At 38.0% G+C, this 20,153-nt stretch overlaps 2 long non-coding RNA genes across 5 annotated transcripts in view; both read left to right on the top strand.

Moving 5' to 3' along the window:
• The window catches only part of LOC116938737 (uncharacterized), a 108,348-nt gene that overhangs the window by 72,724 nt on the left and 15,471 nt on the right, over positions 1–20,153 (top strand). The window lies entirely within an intron of this gene.
• Positions 661–16,231, top strand: LOC142907199 (uncharacterized). Its single transcript, XR_012930870.1, has 2 exons — positions 661–11,545; positions 11,993–16,231. It is a non-coding gene; the product is annotated as an uncharacterized LOC142907199 (long non-coding RNA).

The following is a 20,153-nucleotide window of genomic DNA, read 5'->3' as shown; positions in this document are numbered from 1 at the left end:
TGAAAATCCTACGTCTCAAAATATTTACAGTCAACCCGGAGTGGATGAAATGAGAAGATGGAGCGAGCACAGAAAATAATTAGTCAAGACGACCCAATGTCTTCAGTGAAAGCTAATCCATTGCAATGTACCAATGAACATGTCCTTACCCCACCCGCTCGCTCACGCGACTTACAAACCTCTTCAGCATCGCGTGGTGTTAAAAGTTAAATGTTAGCAGCGTTGCTATTACGTTAATACTTGCTTGGTAACCTTATAACCGGCAGCAATTAGAGTATTAAGTGAGCAAATCAGTTGAAAATATGATAAATAACATCATTAACGAGACAATATACGATTACAGCACTGGTGTTGATTGTCGAAATGTAAAAGGACGATGTGTACGATATTAACAATCGCAAAAGTATTCTTTGTTCTCTCGGTAAAGTCACGTAGAAGGGAAACAATAAAATAATAAGAATATAAAACAATAAAATTCTCACGACGTTTCGACTGCAACACAAGCAATCATCATCGGTGTGAAAACCACAACAAGAAAATTTGAAAAAAGTGGCGGTTATTTTTAACGTTAGCACTTTTTTCAAATGTTCTTGTTGTGGTTTTCACACCTGATGATGATTGCTTGTGTTGCAGTCGAAACGTCGTGAGAATTTTATTGTTTTATACTTTTATTATTTTATTGTTTCCCTTCTACGTGACTTTACCGAAAGAACCAAGAATATGAATTCCTCCAATCACGAAAGCTTTACCAAAATGCTGTGTCAGAACTCAAATTTTCAACTGCATTCTTTCGTAAGACTACGCGTCCTGGTTTGACACAACAGATGTTTTTTTTGTGTGTGAATGTATTGAATCCATAAAAAAAAATTGCCAAACATTTTATTACTTAGAAAAGCCTTGCTCAACAAAACTGGAAACGTGAGAACTTGCAGAAAATGGTAAACCAAGTAAATTTGCGTAGGCAGCTGTGCAAAGGAGTAGCAATGTCGCGTCTATAGATGTGCGGTCACATTACTCTTCTCCATATTTGCAAACCCAGCTCCACACCACCATGTAACGGTGCATTCAATTAAGGGCCGTGAGGCAAAAATGTAATGCGATGGCTTGCTGAGCTGTGCTGTTCCCCTGCAGAGAGCCTGAATATGGTAGCCGTATCAGCAGAAGATGATAAGGCTATGTGTATTTTATGTCTTTGTTTTATAAACTTAGTCCGTATGGAAAAGCTATACCACAATTATAAGCATCACTTCCAGCAGTAAAAATAACCTCAATTGTATTTGCTACTCTAAAATAATTCCCAGTTTGGCCCTTAATTTGTATGATATAATTAAAACATTTGGACACAAGAAATTACACTGTAACTCATTATTGCTTCTGTTTGTTTTTCATCATTAGGCATCAAAGTCAATGGGGGGGTAGCGGTGGCGTCGTGGTTACTGCGCCGTATTATAAACCTGGCGACCTGAGTTCAAGTCCTGGTCACATCTACCGTCAGCGGCAAGTGATATCTGAATCACCAATCAAGTATGGTCGATATGGTCAAACAATCCCTGTAACTGACGTGGCATGGAAAAGCCTTCATGCAACAGTGGATTTGCAAAGGGCCTGAAATAAAATCTAAGTCAATAGAGGATTCTGGACACTTTTCAGTTTAATCCCGGAAGAGTGTCAGAGATCCAGTTAATGAACGACCATTTCTGTCATACACACCAGACTCAGTAATTCTGGTGTATGTCACATATTGGCACCTAATATGCTGTCTGATGCATAAAACAGTAACGCCTTATGTGGCAAGGTCAATGTGATCATGTTTAAAGCATAGGCTTTGCTTCTGTGGATTATCTTTTTTTTCCCAAGGACATGTACAGATTTACAATATCAGCACTGCAGAAATGTAGAATTGAGTTTGCATTTTTGTTTTGTCAGCTACAAATTTAAATATCTTCAATCCAGCCTATCTCAATTGTATACCTACATTATCTCTCCTGTAACTCATTTAAAAGTGGGATACTATATTTGAAGATTACTTTTCAATTATTATTTTCCATTTTCATAGTATATAATAAAGGAATAATGATAACCTGCTATAAGCTTTGTGTTATTTATATTATACCACGGTTATAATTTACATAATAACATTAAATTATTTTTCTGACCGTATTAAATTATAACGCCTTTAATTATCATAAAGTATCAGTGCTGCAGGAGTATTTATGCTATATATTTGAATGCAAATGAATATTGACTTTTCTATCAAACCACTGGGTCAAATATGTACCTGCTCAAGGAAAATATATATTACATCTTTTTAATCATAAAACTGCAGGTGTTGGTTTTTATGTTTCAAGCATATGATGATGACGTACATGACACCCGCTAATACATAACCCTACTAAAACTCAACAAGGCAATATTCACACACCAGTCAAGCCTAAACTATTCCAGACTATACACTTATACTTTGTAGATTTAATACGTCTTTCATCGTTAATATTAATTATATCTCTTTATATAATTCGTATTATTGTAACATATGTATCCGTATCCTTGTTTAAATGAGCTTAGCCTGCTAAAGACACTGCAGCCTGCCAACCTTACAAGATATTGTTAGACCGTTTGCCTCTCAAATATTATCATGTGCAGTCCAGAAGTTGGGTATATGACCGCGATTTGCTTAGTTTGTTTTAGCAATCTTCAGCCCCTTTCAAGTTAAGTCGGTTGCAAAATTTTGACAAGTATGAAACGTACATGGGCGGTGGTGACAACAAGAAGTTTTAGAACAAAAAGGCCGACGCATTTTTACAGCTGCCAAATTACCGTATCAAGCTCATGGCTGCGCATCACTGAGCCATGCAAGACTGAAACAATAGCTGTGCTGTTTAGTGGTGGGGAGGTGACGAATGGCTGTGAATAGGGACAGTGGAGAGGACAGCGTGGCCCTCACGGTGATGCAACCAGCAGCTGCTTCATCTGCAAAGGTGAGTCTGCACAGACCTTTGGCAAAGGGGAGACAAAGTAAAATGCAATAAAATTAAAGCTGGAAAATAAAACAATGCGCGCTTGAATTTAATGAAGCTATTTTCGAATTTGCTGCCCAAACTCAGTGGAGGTTTTTTTTTTAAATATATAATGAAACGGGTAGCACGCTGCGCTGATAATAGGCGCACGACTTTTGTGAAACAGACCTAATCCATCTATACCCCCAACGTGTGATACAGGGGAATTTACGTGGGGTACGGTAAATTTCTTGTGATACTTTACATCAAAGAATGTATTCTAATGCTGGGATGATTGAAATGATAAGCGCATTAATAGTTTCACATTTATACTGCAATTTAAAAAGTTGATTATTTCTGTGTAGTCAGAAGTCCAACAGAACATGAATTTAATTTCCTTTTGTTTGGGTCAAGCTCTATACAAGAATATGGTATTTTGTTTTAAAAGTATTAGTGCTATATTCTTGGTTCTTTCGCTAAAGTCACGTAGAAGGGAAACAATAAAATATTAAAAATTTATTTTATTTTATTGTTTCCCTTCTACGTGACTTTACCGAAAGAACCAAGAATATGAATCCCTGCAGTCACGAAAGCTTTAAATCAGTATTAGTGCTGTGAATATATTTTTTCAGTCATGGCAAGTTTGGGTTATTAACTGCAATTTAGCGTGGGAATTATTTTGCATTGGTAGGTCTTAAAGTTAAGAAGATTGCTGGTGGAAATATAACTCTGTGGGAGCAATTAGAGAGTTCCAACTTGTTTATTACAGCTGATAGGCTGCTCTGCCCAACAGCATGAACAATCTCCTATTCTAATCCAATTCAAATTTGAAACCACAGTAACCTCAAATTTGATTAAATTGACCCTCACTGCTATATACCCTCAAGTTTACGAATGTCCTTAAATGGGCACTTGACCCAGTATTCATTGCTGCGCTAGGGCGGCTTCAATGAAGCTAGGTGTCTCAGTAAATTTCATGGAAATTGAGTAGGTTTGAAATTTAAATTGGGTAGACATGGATTTGACCTCAATTCTCGTTTTGCTGTGCTTTGCATTGACTGCAATGCCGTTACTAATATTTTTTTGGCTGTGACCATGCGACTAAGATAATCAGCTAGCTAAAGATTGGCAGTCATGGATTTCCAAATAAAACGTATTTTCCTTAAACATACGATGCTAGGTCATTGATTTGAAAGTGTACACTTATTTTTACTTTTTAAGAACGGTGTGGCATTATAACAAACAGCAGGCACAATGTAAGCTTCTGCTCATCTTTATATATGACCAGGAGGTGCTCTTTCAATCACATGAATATTGATGTGAACAACGTTGGAATAATAATGCGTGTAAAGTTTTACATTTGATGCACGTGTGGTAGAGGAAAGCTGCTGAATGAGACATTGCAGTTACAAGCACACAATGTTAATTCGTGACCCTCAGTAAAACACACAGGGTAAGGTACTAAATTATTACTTTTATACATAATGTCAAGCTTGACTTGTACACAATATCAGGAAAAACCATGGTGATGGTTGCCACAAGTAAATAACAACCAACCATTTTATTATAGCCAGTTGACATGTTAGTCATCAGATCCCACAAGTACGAGTAAAATAAAAACGATTGTTTGGTTGTAATTCCACACTGAGAAGCTGATGCAGCACCATGGTTACATAACCGAGTTCAGTTTAAATCATATTTCATGAAACACCGCATGTCAGCGGTAATTACTGTGCAAATATTTATCATCACAAAACAAAACTGAAGACACCTCCCCAAGGGCTGCAGTGCCCTGTAACTGTGCGTTTTTGACCCGGAGTAAATTGAAACTATTCTTAACCCTACTCGATCCTGACCTGGCTAATAATGGCATTGGGGCAAGCAAGACCTTGGGCAGATGAGGTGAGGCTCAGAGTAAGCTTTGGGTAAAGAGCCCCCGTGGAGTATCAGCGGGAGGGCTGAGTGGCAGCCATAAGGGTTCGGCAAGGGTGTGAAGATTCTCCCCCGGCCACCCCCCCTGCCCCTGCAGCTATGTGATGAATTGTGATTCATGGTCTTCATAATTCCTTCGATACTTTTTGTTACATTTCCACGAATGGTCATGCTCTTGGTGGCTGCAGAGATGATGTGAACCCATTAGACGTGCGATTCTATGCATGCGTAATGAGCTTAAGAATCAATATTAATGTTTTGATGCATCGTTCCACTAAGCATGTAAGTATATTGAACTTCTTTCGCACCGTAAGTACGCAACTGTGCTATTTGGAGGTGCACTATCAGTTTTGGCATAAGGAAGCTGAATTGGGTAAGTGAGGTGTACACGGTCTGAATCTGGCTGGGACTTACTGGCTGGTGACAAATGGAAGGGATAGGCAGTAACATAAAAGAGGCATGAGAGGGTATATGGAGAGTGGAAGGATTGGGTTGGCACAGTTATCATCACTATTTCTCAGGAACCTGGTGGTTTTTAGCTGCTAAGTGGCCTCCTTAGCGTATCCACACTGCCCTGTAGAAGAAGCCTGGAATTTGTGAAGATAGCTCAGGACATAACTCTCGAATGAACTGTACATGTGGGGGAAAAGAAGACAGAATTTACAAGCACAAACATCCATGCTGCTCTAAAGAACAAGCAATCACTCCACAATGGGATGTGCTTTGTGCAAAAAGCATGCAGACAGATCAATTACTAAAGCTTGTCAAGGTAGCTGCATGTGCATGCATGAACATGTACAAATTTGTAATTATTAAACCCTAGAAACTCAACAACCTTTTCTGTTATTTGATATCAGAAGTGAAATAATTCATGAATGTGTCGATGAATATCAATCCTCAAACTCGCGATACATAAATCGAATTGCTTTTGTAAAAATCAGTGTTTATTTATATATAGTGTGTAATGGGTTTACGTGTCCCCTATAACCACCAGTGGCCACTATATTCCCCACGATGTTAAACACAAAATCTATTATTGCTTGTTCAAAATGTGTGTTCTAAAACAAGTGTCTGGTTAAATACATTAAATAAAACAAGGACTGTAAACTGAACTATTGCTCTGAGCAGAAAATGTGTTAAAGTAGATTTTTTTTTTTACCAGGCCATTCTCAGGACAGGAACTAAAACGATATCAAATCAATACATCAATATCTGTCCCTGGCTCTACATGAACTAGACACCGGCTGTGGCAACCCATTACCAATCAAATTAAATCCTTTCCCCCCCCCCCCCCTTCATGTATCATTGAGGTGATTAACCAATAGCTCATGAACTTGATATATTTTCTATTAGGATGAAACTTGAATTAGTATGAGATCGATATCAGCATTTATATGAACTGTGATAAACCAGGCTGCACCTCGTATGTGTCCTCCTGCTACTCTGAATGAAGCAACGGTGATTACCCAGAGATGTGCAGATCATCTTTACCAATACATAACCTTCTGATTTTGTGTGTTTTGACTTCACATGTTTGACAACTTGCATCATCAATATCTCACGATCTGCTTGGATGCTATACCAGATTTCTGTGTCAAGTCCATTAACCTTTGCAAGACAGAATTTACACATCTTAACGTCCACCTGTGTATGATGTAACTATCCCATTTAGACTATTATGTTCAGACTGTACAGTATCTAACAGAAATGGTAACTATGTCATATTAGTACCTACATTCTGAGAATGTGACACATTTTAAAACACATAAGTCGGACTCTTGTACAATTTGGAGTTATTCTAATAGCAATTTTATAAAGGTTTTTAATACATCAGTGAGTTACATTTTAAATATCGTAAAATACAACTCTGTCAAAAAGTAATTACTGTTGTTCATAGATTTTTTAATAATACAATGAATAAGTAAACAATGTCTCCTTCATATATCCATCCATCCACGTAAAATAGTAAGCATATTTCTTACACAACTCGGCACCCACACGGCCTTCTGAGAGTGCATAATTTCAGCAGCATTGATTAAAGACCAGCAAAACTCTCCACCTCTACAACGAATATTTTTGTTTTCTGTGTATTACAAGTTTTCTTCGAACTAGGACCCATACAATCAAGAGAGAGATTCCTTGCCTGTAAGATCGGGCAATTCACCAGCATTGATTCAAGTAAGCCTGACTGCTGATGTATGTCAAAACCGGTCCAAAGTTTCCTTGTTTTGAATCAGTGCTGCCCAAATGTTGCACTTCCAGAAGGCCATGCAGCTGATGTTGTGTTATAAATACTTTTATTTTATTATGTGGAGAGACGAATATGTGAAGGAGACATTGCTTATTTATTTTGTTATGCATATTCTCTTTTATTAGTTTGTTCAAACAAAATTGTTGAAACAGCTTACATGTTTAAAGTGTGGCATTGATAAGTCCATTTAATTAAAAATAATTATCATACTTGATACATAACAGTGTGAACACTATTTTTTCATTGGAATTTACCCAAGTATGTGTGTTTTTTTATCTGAAGATATATTATATATTTTTTAAAACTGCATTATATGCATGGTCAGCTAATTAAGGTCAGAATATAAAATTCAACATACGGTTTTATAGAAATTAATAATGATATATTTGAGAGGGAATTGGATTAATATTGTTTACAATTTTTTACTGGTTTATAATCAATTGAATAAACAAAGTGAATACTATGATGTAACTGTTTGTGAACACTGCACATTTTAGTCAAACAATATTTCAGTCTCCTCTTAGGTGGCGTTTTATAACATGAAAACGTTTTGTTGATCTAATTTTTTTCTGAACGTATCTGTTGCCATTGCAAATTTGACACATGTGCCAACGTTAAAATGTAATAGCTTTTGAAATTTTTCAATTTATACATCATATCTTCACAAATTTTGCTTGACAGGTCCACTCAAGAGCCCTCAATTCTTACATTGTTGGCCTTTGCAAGTGCAGGATCTCGCGTCTTAAGCATCAGAGCTGACACATTACATTTTGTGACATGCATCTACACTACTGTAGTAAGTTAAATGCTGTCGTGAATTTGAGATTTCTGACCCTACTCGCGCTGGTATTTTCAATTCACAATGGCATCGTAAATTGTCAGAAGATCTGTTTTTCATGCCTCAGTGGTGTCATTTACTTTGGATTCATGGCACTGTCACAGACCTGGAGACTCCAGTAAATAACCTCCCATTTAAGGATGAGCAAAAGAAAATCAAGAACGTGACAAGGCCATTAAACCCAATGTATGGCTTTAAATGAAAAATGTAGGCCGATTGACCAGATCCACTAAAATGCTCCCTTAGTCATATCTATGAGAGTGTTTTATGTAATATTAGTCCTTTGGAAATTATTCAGTGCAACTGAATTTGGACTGCAAAACGCACAAGCAGGTAATGTACGTAATACAATACTATATCAATTAAATAATGAATGGCTTGCCTCAAAGCAACGTTGTGTGTTATAGTGATATGGTTTCAGGGTCCAAGTAATTCGTAGACCCAAATATACTGGGATGAGACCATAATATAATTGCTTTTGGAAAGAAAAAAACAATGAGCATATTGTAGGGTCACTCCTGTCATTAAGAGTGAGTTGAAAGTTTAACAAAACACTTTATTGGATATATAGTTTGAAACCAAGCCTTTATATATGTTGAAACGTTTAAATGTGTTTTTTAAGCAGGAGTGGAAATGTCAAGGTTTTTTGTATTTTCATAACCAAAAACAACAGCAGGCAATATCTCCTTTATATATGTCTGCACGTAATAAAATCAAAGTATATTGTTTACACTTCCCATCGGGCCCCTTGGCATTTAGGGAGCTATTCATTTCAGCAGCATTGACTCAGTGCAAACAAACTCTGCATTTCCATAGACTAATATATTTGAATTACGAGTAATTCATCTTAAACATCTGATAAAACACAGTAGCAAAAACACTTGAAATAATCTATATCCCCATAGTCTTGGCCATTTGAAATGCACGCAAGTCATTTTTCATAACTAATTTTAAAACCCTTCTTGGAATTGGCAACTTGAATTACTGGAATGTACCTGTGATATTGGTGACTTTGTTGAAAATGTACTGTATTATTGCATTCAAAATAAAATGTATAAGTACATTTGTATAAAATATGAAGTTCTGGGCCCAATTCATGTAGCTCTGTTGGCCATTATGTTACCATTACATTTTGGTGGATTGACAGCCATCTTTGCATAAAAACAGTTTCATTCAGAAATTATACATTTAAGGGCAAATCCATTGAAAAAGGTACCCATTGCGTCACTGTCAATACAACAATGGCATAATGCCCCAAAGTGGTGGAGTTATAGTGAAGTGAAAGCTGGCAAAAATGCTTGCAATTATGCGGCTTTTGTGTGTGGAACACTGAGAGGACATGGCGCTGATTGGAGTCGTGCATTCCACAATAATTGTTTTGCCTTCGTACGTTAAGTGTTGAACAGGATTTTTTATATACTTTGGGTAATTCGGTAAAGCCACGTAGATAGAAAAAATAATAATTCAAATATCACGACGTTTCGATCGCAACACAAGCAATCGTTGTCAGGTGCAAAAATATATAGTGTTGGACCAAATCTTTAATGATTGCAATGGTGTCAGGAACAGGAACTTTGGTACACAAAGATACTACATTGAAACTGACAAGCAAATCACCTGGAGATAGTGAGATGTCCTTAATTAACGATACCAAGTGAGCTGAGTTAAGTTCACCTGAGGTGGTATAACCAGTGAATTGTTGTAAGGTCTCAGACAGAAATCGGGCCAGTTTGTAGGTGGGTGAGTCAATGGTGGAGACGATAGGCCGAAGTGGAGTACCTTCTTTATGGATTTTTGGTAAGCCATGAAATCTGGGTGGTCTAGCAGCAGAAGGTTTTAAGGAGAGCTGCTTGGTTGGTTCAATTAAAGATGTCGAATCAGTGATGATATTGTTGGTTTACGTAACCAGGCTGTTGGTGGGATCTCTATTGATTTTGGTATAGCTACCATCATTAAGTAGGTCCTGAATGTTGTTGTATGTGGTTTTGTCGATGACAGTAGCATTGCCATTGTCAGCTGAGAGGATGACTATGTCATCTCTCTTTTTAGTTGAGAAAGCTCAAAGCGCTCATCCTTACTGATTGTTGCTAATAGGTGTCTTCGCGTTTTTAAGGATTGCAGCGATTTCTGATCTTGCCACGTCTGCAGGAATGTGTCCCAAACCCTTAAGGGCTACGTCGACCTGGGCAATGGTATCATCAACTGGGATGTGTTTAGGGGTGACTGCAAAATTCAACCCTTTAGTTGGAGCCGATTTTAGGCTGTCAGAAATTGGGCTGTTACTCTGATTGATAACAATCTTGTCACCGTCTAACTTTTTAACGTGTGGATCTGGCTTCTTCTTGGACAGGAGGTTGAACTTGGCAAACAAGTTATCTTTGCATTTAGCTGACATTGAGGCGGCTGACGAGGCAGTCATGTTATCTACATGTTCCCAATCTGATGTAGACATTTGTCCGGCCCTGAACAAGATCCGTTTAGCATTAGGAGAAGTGACAGCAGCAGATGTCAGTGTAAAGGCGATCGGTATTACCTTAGTGTCGTGGCATCTCTTCAGAAAGCTCCACGACGATGAAGCTGCGGAGGTGGCCATTGTATTGTGAGAGATAACATGTCAATGTAAGATCGTAAACTTTGCTCCGTAATCAACATTTAGCCTTTAATGTGTACCTGGTGCAATGTGCGAATTGGACAAAAGAGTTGGTGGATCCCCATGAGACCGACCCTGATAACTGCTGTATATTTGGAGTCTGCAGTGTCTCTCTCTCTTCCTGGTCACGTGGATTTTTTCTCCGCGTCCTCCGGGTTTTCCCTCCACATTTAAAAACATGCGTTTAGAGTATTTGGCTGCTATAACTTTCCCCATGATAAGCCATTTCGTTGGGCTATTAAGTATGGACATGTCGCTTCTGAAAATGAGCCGCTTTGGCTTTAGCCCTACAATCCTGCACCTAGGTAGATGGAGTGATGCTCATAACAATGCGCCAAGTGGCTAAAATGCAGAAATTTTTCACAGTAGGGGCACAGGTGGTGGATCTGCCAGTCAACTCAATCAGTCAACTTATAGCACCTGAGTCTGTTCCGTGACCTCCTGCCAGCGGGTCTTCGACACTTCACGAGGCCTCAAAGTTCACCTCGCATGGCACAAGCGCCGTGGTGACAGCACGGCCACTTAGTGGTGAACGGCGGTTGTTGTTATTGTTATTGATGGATGGAGGCCAATTGGTCCGTTGGTGGGATGAGTGTACCGCGACGTGAGCATGCGAGAACAGATATACAATACTCAGAAACAATCTGTTTGCGCTCAAATTATTTTTTATTCGGGTTATTTGATGAAAACTGTGTTTTTGCATGTATAAAATCAGTGGGCCATATGCTCTGGAACTATAAGCCAAAAAATAAGAGGTTGCAGACAATGGTATCGTTACAGGAGCCTAATGGATCATGAAACTTTGAGTGATCTATCATTACATTGAGACGATGAGATGTGATAATAGAGTTTCCCCTTTTATTCTGGCAACAAAACAGGTGTTAAGATTTTGATTTAAAGCTTTCGTGACTGCAGTAATTCATATTCTTAGTTTTTTCGGTAAAGTCACGTTGAAGAGAAACAACAAAATAACAAAATATATATAAAACAATAAAAAAATTCTCACGACGTTTCGACCATAACTCAAACGGTCATCATCAGGTGTGTTGGTTTGCATAAATTTATTTTTAAACGGCACATTTATTTAATAAATAAATTTATTTTTAAACGGCACATTTATTTAATAAATAAATGTGCCATTTATTTATTTTCTAGTATTGTATATTTATTTTCTAGTATTGTATATTTATGCAAACCAACACACCTGATGATGACCGTTTGAGTTATGGTCGAAACGTCGTGATAATTTTTTATTGTTTTATATATATTTTGTTATTTTGTTGTTTCTCTTCAACGTGACTTTACCGAAAAAACTAAGAATATAGGTGTTAAGATGTTAAAACACCAAACGGAAACCTTTTACAAGGAATCATGTCTGCATTAACCACAATACTTATGGTCAGAATGCAAACAAAAAACAAACTCTGATAATATATGCATTGCCTTTGAAACTGATTGGTCCACACCAGAGACAGCTTTTTTTTAGCCTAGTCTCAAAACGGTGTTAGACCAGAGGATGCCAAAAGGCAATGCATATATTATCAGAGCATGTTTTTTTGTTTGCATTCTGACCACAAGTATTGTGGTTAATGCAGACATGATTGCTTGTAAAAGGTTTCAGTTTGGTGTTTTAACATCTTAACACCTGTTTTGTTGCCGGAAAAAAGGGGAAAACCTATTCTCATATTTTGGTACTGGCAAGGAGGTCCCATGAAATTACTGAACAGTTTAAGGGTTTGTATTCAACTTTTGCACTTTGAAAAGTATTATTTACTTTAATTCAGGAGACTTGAAGTTATCAGGTAGCATAGTTCTAGGGGGTTTGTTTGTGTCTCCCCTAACGTAACCACATATGTGGTCGTTGTGTGGGCTGGTAATGTGTGTGGCTTCTTTCAAACCCACTTGAAGCTTCATAGATTTTCAAAAATGATCAAAGCCCAGCAGATAATTAATGCAAGTCAGAGGAAAATTATAATGAAGTAAAATGTTTGTGACGTACATGATGCATTGCTTTTTTGTTGATTTAAACTATTTTATGGACAAGTACAGTTAAGGTTTGTGGCAAAATGCTATTTTTGAGAAGACAATACAATCTAGAGATTGTTCTCACCAATCGTACCATTGTCTTCTTATAATAGTCCGTCATAAGGGAATCTGAAACGTTTTCAAGGTTCAGGAATGCAAAGTTGAGTTGAGGAATCGTATTTCCTGATCTAGAAAATAAAAAATATAATTAATCCATAATACTCTGTTGCCTCTCCTACTCATTTTTCACAAATACATTTCTATATAAAAAAAATAACATTTAAAAATCACACATACACATATATAGCACAGCCGCTAAAAACTAATGCTTTTTTAAATTAAATTTTGCTTTTCACATTCTTATTGGTAATAATTCCAGTTGACCTTTATGATCAGGAACAGGTGTAATCCAAAATATCCAATTTACACTTTCGTTTTTTCCGATTTAAAGCTTTCGTGACTGCAAGGATTCATCTTCTTTGGTTCTTTCGGTAAAGTCACGTAGAATGAGAATAAAATAATAAATTGATAAAATAAAATAACGCAATAATATTCTCACTTTCTTACTTCATTGAGACCTGTTAAATATTTAAAGTACATATTTAAATGTATTTCTTCATCAGATCCCATTTTAGCACTATTAATACTATAAAGTGGTTTAAGTTTTTTCTTCAAGTTTATTGAATGTAAACTAAAGCTTCTCCATTACTGCTATAATGAGCCAATAATGTATGTTTGTGTGTAACGCGTGTGACGTCACTCCACATGCCTCACCCCCTCGTCATTAATATTCATGAGCGGGTGGATTTTTACACTCACGCAGAAGAAGGTCGAGCGAAATTTGTTTTTGGCAAATTCGCTTTAAGTTTGACGTTTCTTTATTGAAAGTAAATCTAATAAATAATTATACGCAGCAACAAAGTGGATTTGGTGTCTTTATTTATTTCTTCAGCACTTGAGACAAAAGGAAAGTCTAATTTATGTTTCTACATTATGGTAAAATAAAATTTTCTCGGTGATTTTCCAGATATTGTATCAAATTATAATTTATTTCAACCCCAGCGACCGAAAGCAGAAGAGAATAAGTATCAGAGCAGTGAATTTGAACAAATTGAAGGTCAGTTATATACAGTGCTACAGTGAACTGCAGTGAAGTGTTTTATGACTTCGTTTTGTGCAAGAATCACTGCCATTTATACAGTGCTACAGCAAAATGCAATTTTGATGACATACTTTTGTGCAAGATTCGCTGCCATTAAATTTACACAAGATACAATTATACTCAGCTCAATTTTTTCGTAAATATTACAGTTTCCGTCCTAGGAACGGGTAAACAATCTAGCCCATTATAATAAGGAATATTTTACTCCCCCATTTAAATAAAATTATGTGTATCACAAGTCAACCATTTTTGATGCCCTAGAATGTTGTTCTGCATGATTGTTAACGGATATACAAATAAGCCAATGTTCATCCATTAATTAATTTTCAATCTTTGTTTTTTTGCCTTCTGAGTAAATTTTCTTTTGCAAAGGAGAAAAAATAAACGGACCAAAATACAGTATCGAGAGAAGATAGTATTTTTAATGTTAATAATCTCTGCATTCTACTGATTTCATGTATCTACATATTCATGTACATGTAGTCCACGCTTAACACAATAGTTTCCTTCTTGAAAATCTTTGTGTAAGGTGAAATCATGTTGATCGAACACTCATTTACCATGAGAAATCATGTGAATAGGGGATGTTGCGTTCCAAGCCCCCAATTCGATCGACAAATGTATAATTATTACTCATTCATAATGACTATATTTTGGCTAATGCTTTTCATGTATATTTTATGCACGAATAACATTTAAAAGGAAAATAAACAATGATAAAGGTAATCTGAAATGAAAAATACTGTAGTGTCTGCGTGTAAACTGTGATGGGTGGATTGGAGAGAAAGAGAAAAACGTAAGAATAAAAAAACGGATGAGTGCAGAAGGCATGAGATTTTATTTTACACTTCTCCTCACTTTCAAAGAGCGTTCGATTTGGCAACCGCTTTCTTCCAAATTACTCAAATATTCAACTTTATTGAGGCTTTTTATCAAAATGTATTTTTGCTCGAATGTTACCACTTTCCAACTTGTGTTACGTGCGCTGCCACTAGAAGCATCACCTCCACGCTTCTCACCCTCACCACGCATTATGAACACACTCGTTTTAGCATTAAAGTAAATGCGAAGGTATGGATACAATTGCGAGGTGAAACGTGCACACGTCTGAGCTAGCAGGATGCGGAACAAAGACTTCGCAGGGTGGATCGCTGCTGCTGTTGCCCGTTGCCCACGACGCACATGTTACCTCATACAACAAAGAGTATATTTTACTGCTGTTCAAACAGCCCCATGCACATGCGGTGTAAAATATGACAATAAATTATGCCAACGTGTAACGTCAACACAAACCTTTTCATTGGGCCCAGGGATATAACGGGAATTCACAAGGCCACGCGGTTTGTTTTTTTTGGGCGCACTGAGCGCAGGTGTCAGTGCCATGTGTCATGTCACAGCCGGTGGCCACCAGATTTATGTTTCTATTAAAGCTGACAGGGGTCACTGCTCCTGAACCACCGGGGTCAACTCTACATTCTGTAAACTAACATATGAGCACGCGCATCTTTTTGTCTGGCTTTACATTTGTCTGTGATATACGGTGTAAAAAGTGTGCATGTAATATACAGTGCATGTTATATGTTTACTCGTGAACACTCCTAGGTACGTGAGTGAATTGTGTTGTTATTGTTATAGTGCGTATATGTATGTGAGTACAGAATATGCATATATTGTATGTGTATATGCTTATACAGTATATGTAACGTGTATACATGTGTATGTATAAACCAATGACGCTCAGGTGCCACTAATATCCATTATAGATATTTCCTATTACTGCTTGGAACAAACAGCCTAGCCAGGCTATAAATCTGTCTTTATCTAATTATGTCAGGCAGAAATCTCCCGACTGCATTTGCAATTTCACTTTAATATGCACTGTGCAAATACACAGTCTATGCATTAGCATGCACAAGAAAGTGTAGCATGAATCAACCCGTTCAATGGAATATAATGGTTATCTTGTTTGTCTCTTCTGCAGTATTTATTACTTCTCGAGAAGATCAATTCACCTCCTTCTCATCTGCAGCGTGTTAATTGATTCATGGCCACTGGGGTGGTCGCAGAGGGCCTGGCGAGCCAAGTATACAACACACCACAACCTCGCCTGCCAGATTCTTGTCAGGATAGAAAAAGTTGCTCCAGCCAAACAGAAAAAAAACGCACCCACTTGTCTGGTCACATAGCACGTTAACAATGCCCTCGGAATCACTTATTGATATCCGTTATTGACGCATTCACATAAATCAGGCTGGGATCTAAAATGATTAAAGGTATGCCATTGAACACATTTATTTGAATGCTAATCAGTTGACATTGTTGGGTTTCCGACACGACCTTTTGTAAAAGCCATTCCTTTAGTCTATGCAGTAAAACATGAACATCCTTATATACACACAAATAACATCTAATTCTGCAAATATACATAGTATGTAATGCAATTAATGCTGCTTTCCAGTATTTGCTTGACAGAGGAATTAAATTTCAAATGGTCAAAAATATTTGTACGCATTAGCATATTCATAGAAAATATGTATAACATTTTTTATGAATATACTATGTACTGCATACAGTATAGATAAATATGTACATGACTTCTTCATACACATTAAATTCATAGACAATGCATAACTCTTACGTGTCTCCATTCATTTGTTCCTTTGACATTGACAAGAGAAAACGCAATTAAGCAAATTGTGTTTAGTGGCTTTCTCTGTATTTTCAAGTCTGATTCATGCCACGATTTCAATATATTTTACGTGTCCGTTTATTAAGCCAATTTGTGTCACTGTAGAGTGCACTTTCTTTTTGCTCATGATGTTTTAAAAAATTAAATAGAAATAAATTAGTTGCCATCGTCACCTCAACGCATGTGCAACGTAATGAGAAGGAAATTATCAGCAAATGGGGATGCTGAATTGCCGCACAACACTTTTGTACTGATTTCAGTCCATTTGTTGTTATAGTACAATAAATACAAAATACAAATTGGCCTTGGCGCTTAAACACAGAGAGCAATATGCTGTTATGTCTTCAATAAGTGAAGACTGCTCTTATAAACACATGTCAATGCGAATGTGTGTAATTTCAAACTATGAACATAAGTACATGCTTGTGGACAGTGTGTGTATGTTTAGGTGCAGTGGTTGGAGAAGTGGTTAACGCACTGCGCTATAAACCAGGCCACCGGAGTTAGATTCCCGCTCACGACCAGTGGCAAATATTTGAACTGGTCCCTGGGCCTCCCCGAGGTCGAGTCAGTCTCAATTGACTACTTCGTGCGGGTGCGTAAACATCGCCTCTTGGGAGACAAAGGCGGCCGGGCGTGGTGCTGCCATGCCGGCCTTCGTATGTGCTTGGTAACTGCACTTCCCCCAACAGTCTGTTAAAGGCTTTACGGGAATATTTGACTTTGTGTGTTAGGTGTGCGTGGAATATGAATAACAGCAAGGCTGCATTGAGCACAGGTTATGGCCGAGACCAAATCTGCCTTGCTAGGCGTTGTAATGCATTCTCTTTTGTTGAATCGTTGAAACCCCAAGGCCTCTGTGGTCATGCCAGCCATTCGAATTCTATTCTCGGAAGTGGCGCTAGTCTCTATCGAAGTAATTACTTGGCAGCATGTTATGTCTTCCCAGCGTTTGAGTCATGAGTTCGCAAATGAATGGCTTTGGCCTCCTTTACATGTTCCCACCTGCTTACAAACAAAGCGAGTATTTATCACTGGTGGATTACAATAATAACAGCATTACTCATGTCAAACCTGCCCTGCACTCGGCACTGAGATGCAAAAAGTGAAAGGTCAATACAGTGTATGGAAATAGGGAAAGGGCTGCATAACTCACCCAGTGTGGTGGCATGTAGTTGTGAATATAGAATAGCATTGGAGCATCTACGCACTGGTGGAATACTGCACGCAGTTTTTTGTTGTAACTCCTGAAATCAATCGGGAAAGAGGGCAGCGGGAGGGGTGGGCTCTGCTGCTGTTTAGATCTAGAGCACTCTGGAGATCAGCAGGGATAGATTGGGGGTGTTTATGTGTTAAACTAGTGTTTCTGTAGACAAGCCCATTAACAGCTATGGTAATGTCCCTTCGGGAAGCATCTCACTGAGCCTATCTGGAAACACTCAGAGGCACTGGGAAGCACAATAAATTCCACACTAAGCTATGTGTTGCACACCATTCCTTTCCCCACTGTCATTGGAAGTCAACAGAAATTCACTGTGGAGTTTAGCAGCGCGGCTCTCCATTATATCAAAAAGTTGATGCGATGGAAAACTTTATAATGAATGACTCGCTGCTTTAATGCAGTATCATGTTTATTGGGCTCCTATTTCTATGCATACGATGTTTAACCATTATCCAGGGTATATTTACAGATGGAAGCATAAAACGGGAAAATAAAATGCTCTACTCTCATGAAATTTTCCCCGAGCTTGCCAAGAAAAATCTGAATATATCTCTGCAGAATGTTTTTTTCTATAAAGTCACAAACTGGTAAACAACAGTATACCCATGACCGTGATACGTGTGCAACGCTTATCACGCAAAGTAAACACAGTACAAAGTACATACGTTTACAATTGTGCTGCAGTGCAGACGGCACGCTGCTGTAGACATGCCTGATGTGTTCCCACCACAACAAACTCCCTATCATTAAACAAAACTCAATGCCACGCAAGTAAGTTTTCGTGCCGTTATCTATTATACATGTTTAATTCAGTATTTTTTTCCTTCCTTTTATTAAACATGAATCTGCATCGTATTCTACAAGAATGTAATGTTTTATTCATGTACATTTCTGGAAAAAAATAGTATGCACGATTGATGTGTTGGTAACCGTGCAAGGCTGCCGGCTGCCACTTGCTCACCGTGTCGACCTGCATGCAGCTCTCTAGGGAGCGTCTTGTGGATGGACTGCTTGTACTTCATGCCAATATTCGAACAACTAAAAATATCAGGTTTTTTAAAACGTATCCCAAGCAGCAAGGTTTCACCACATTCTGTATTGCTTCGATATTGTCTTTTATTTGAGATGTTTGGTGTCTCAGCACTGCACTGTTTGATGGACATTCCCAGTAAAAGTTTGCAAGTGTGTTTTTTTATGGAGGATTCAATGAGTTTGATACTATACTGCTGCGTGAAGAGGGTATGCAGGGTGGTGGAGTGGTAATATGAACCCAGTTGCCTGACATCGATTCCCAGGCATGACTAACAGCAGTGACGACCGATATCTGAATTGATCCTGTGCTCCCCACCATTCACCTACCCGCACTGACAAGTGTGGTGAAGTATGGTCAATAAACCCCCATTATTGACAGTGTTGTGTCAGTGGGCGTGTTTTCGTATATTTGGAGTTTAAAAAAGAGCTGTAAAAATATTTTAGTACTATTATTATACAGCACTGCATTTGTTGTCGTAAGACAGACATCTAAGTATGCTTCCTGGCCACAGCTAACATCAGTGGTCAGTGATATCTGAACCGAGCCTGTAATGCACCTTTACCAACCCACACTGACCATCGTGGTGATATATTGTCAACAACCATCATGGCTGATATCACGTGGGGAGTCCTTTATCCCCCCCCCCCCCCCCAGTGAATTAACAAAGGGGTTGTAACATTATTATTCGAATTAGTAAAAAATACTTCATCCTATTGGAAGTTAGGAATTCTGTATGTTGCTTTTGCACTGTGTGTAAATTATATAAGGGGATGTGTTATATTCTTGGACGCATTCGTTCTTCTCCTTCATCTAATTTATTTTAAAAAAACACATTTTCTTGTATTGTTTTGTTCCAGTTTCATCCCGATTATCGTCGCGTATCCATTCTGATCTCTCGTAGGGCAATGCAACCCTGCATATTAGGGAACAGCTCACAGAAGTGGCTATTACATGGCTACCTCTGAGGTCACTTCAAAGCTACTTATTGTTCACGTGGTATAGAAAAACACTTCTGAGGGCAATGTCCATGACAGTCAAGCTGATATTTGAATTCTGAGTGCTGGAATTTAACCAAAGTGCATCAACCAAATTGAATGTGATGGGTTTTTTTTTTTATGCAGTCATTGGTGACTGCCTGAGACCACCATCTCAATGCACTTAGGTACCCTGTTTAATTACAGGCTGTTGGTTGCCTGCATTCATACCTAGGATCTCATAATCAGAATCTTTATTTATCCTGGAGAAACCCGATGAGTTATAACGCAATTTTTTCACGGATGTCCAGTAAGGGCGGGTCAGATGTCAACACGGCTGTCCGACCTCTGAGCCGCCAGGGTCACTTCTACATAAATGCT

Source organism: Petromyzon marinus, chromosome 4 (genome assembly GCF_048934315.1).
Source record: "Petromyzon marinus isolate PM22_M1 ecotype Great Lakes invasive population chromosome 4, UKy_Petmar_22M1.pri1.0, whole genome shotgun sequence".
In the NCBI taxonomy this organism is placed as follows: Eukaryota; Metazoa; Chordata; class Hyperoartia; order Petromyzontiformes; family Petromyzontidae; genus Petromyzon; species Petromyzon marinus.
This window is presented reverse-complemented; position numbering and strand designations above follow the sequence as displayed.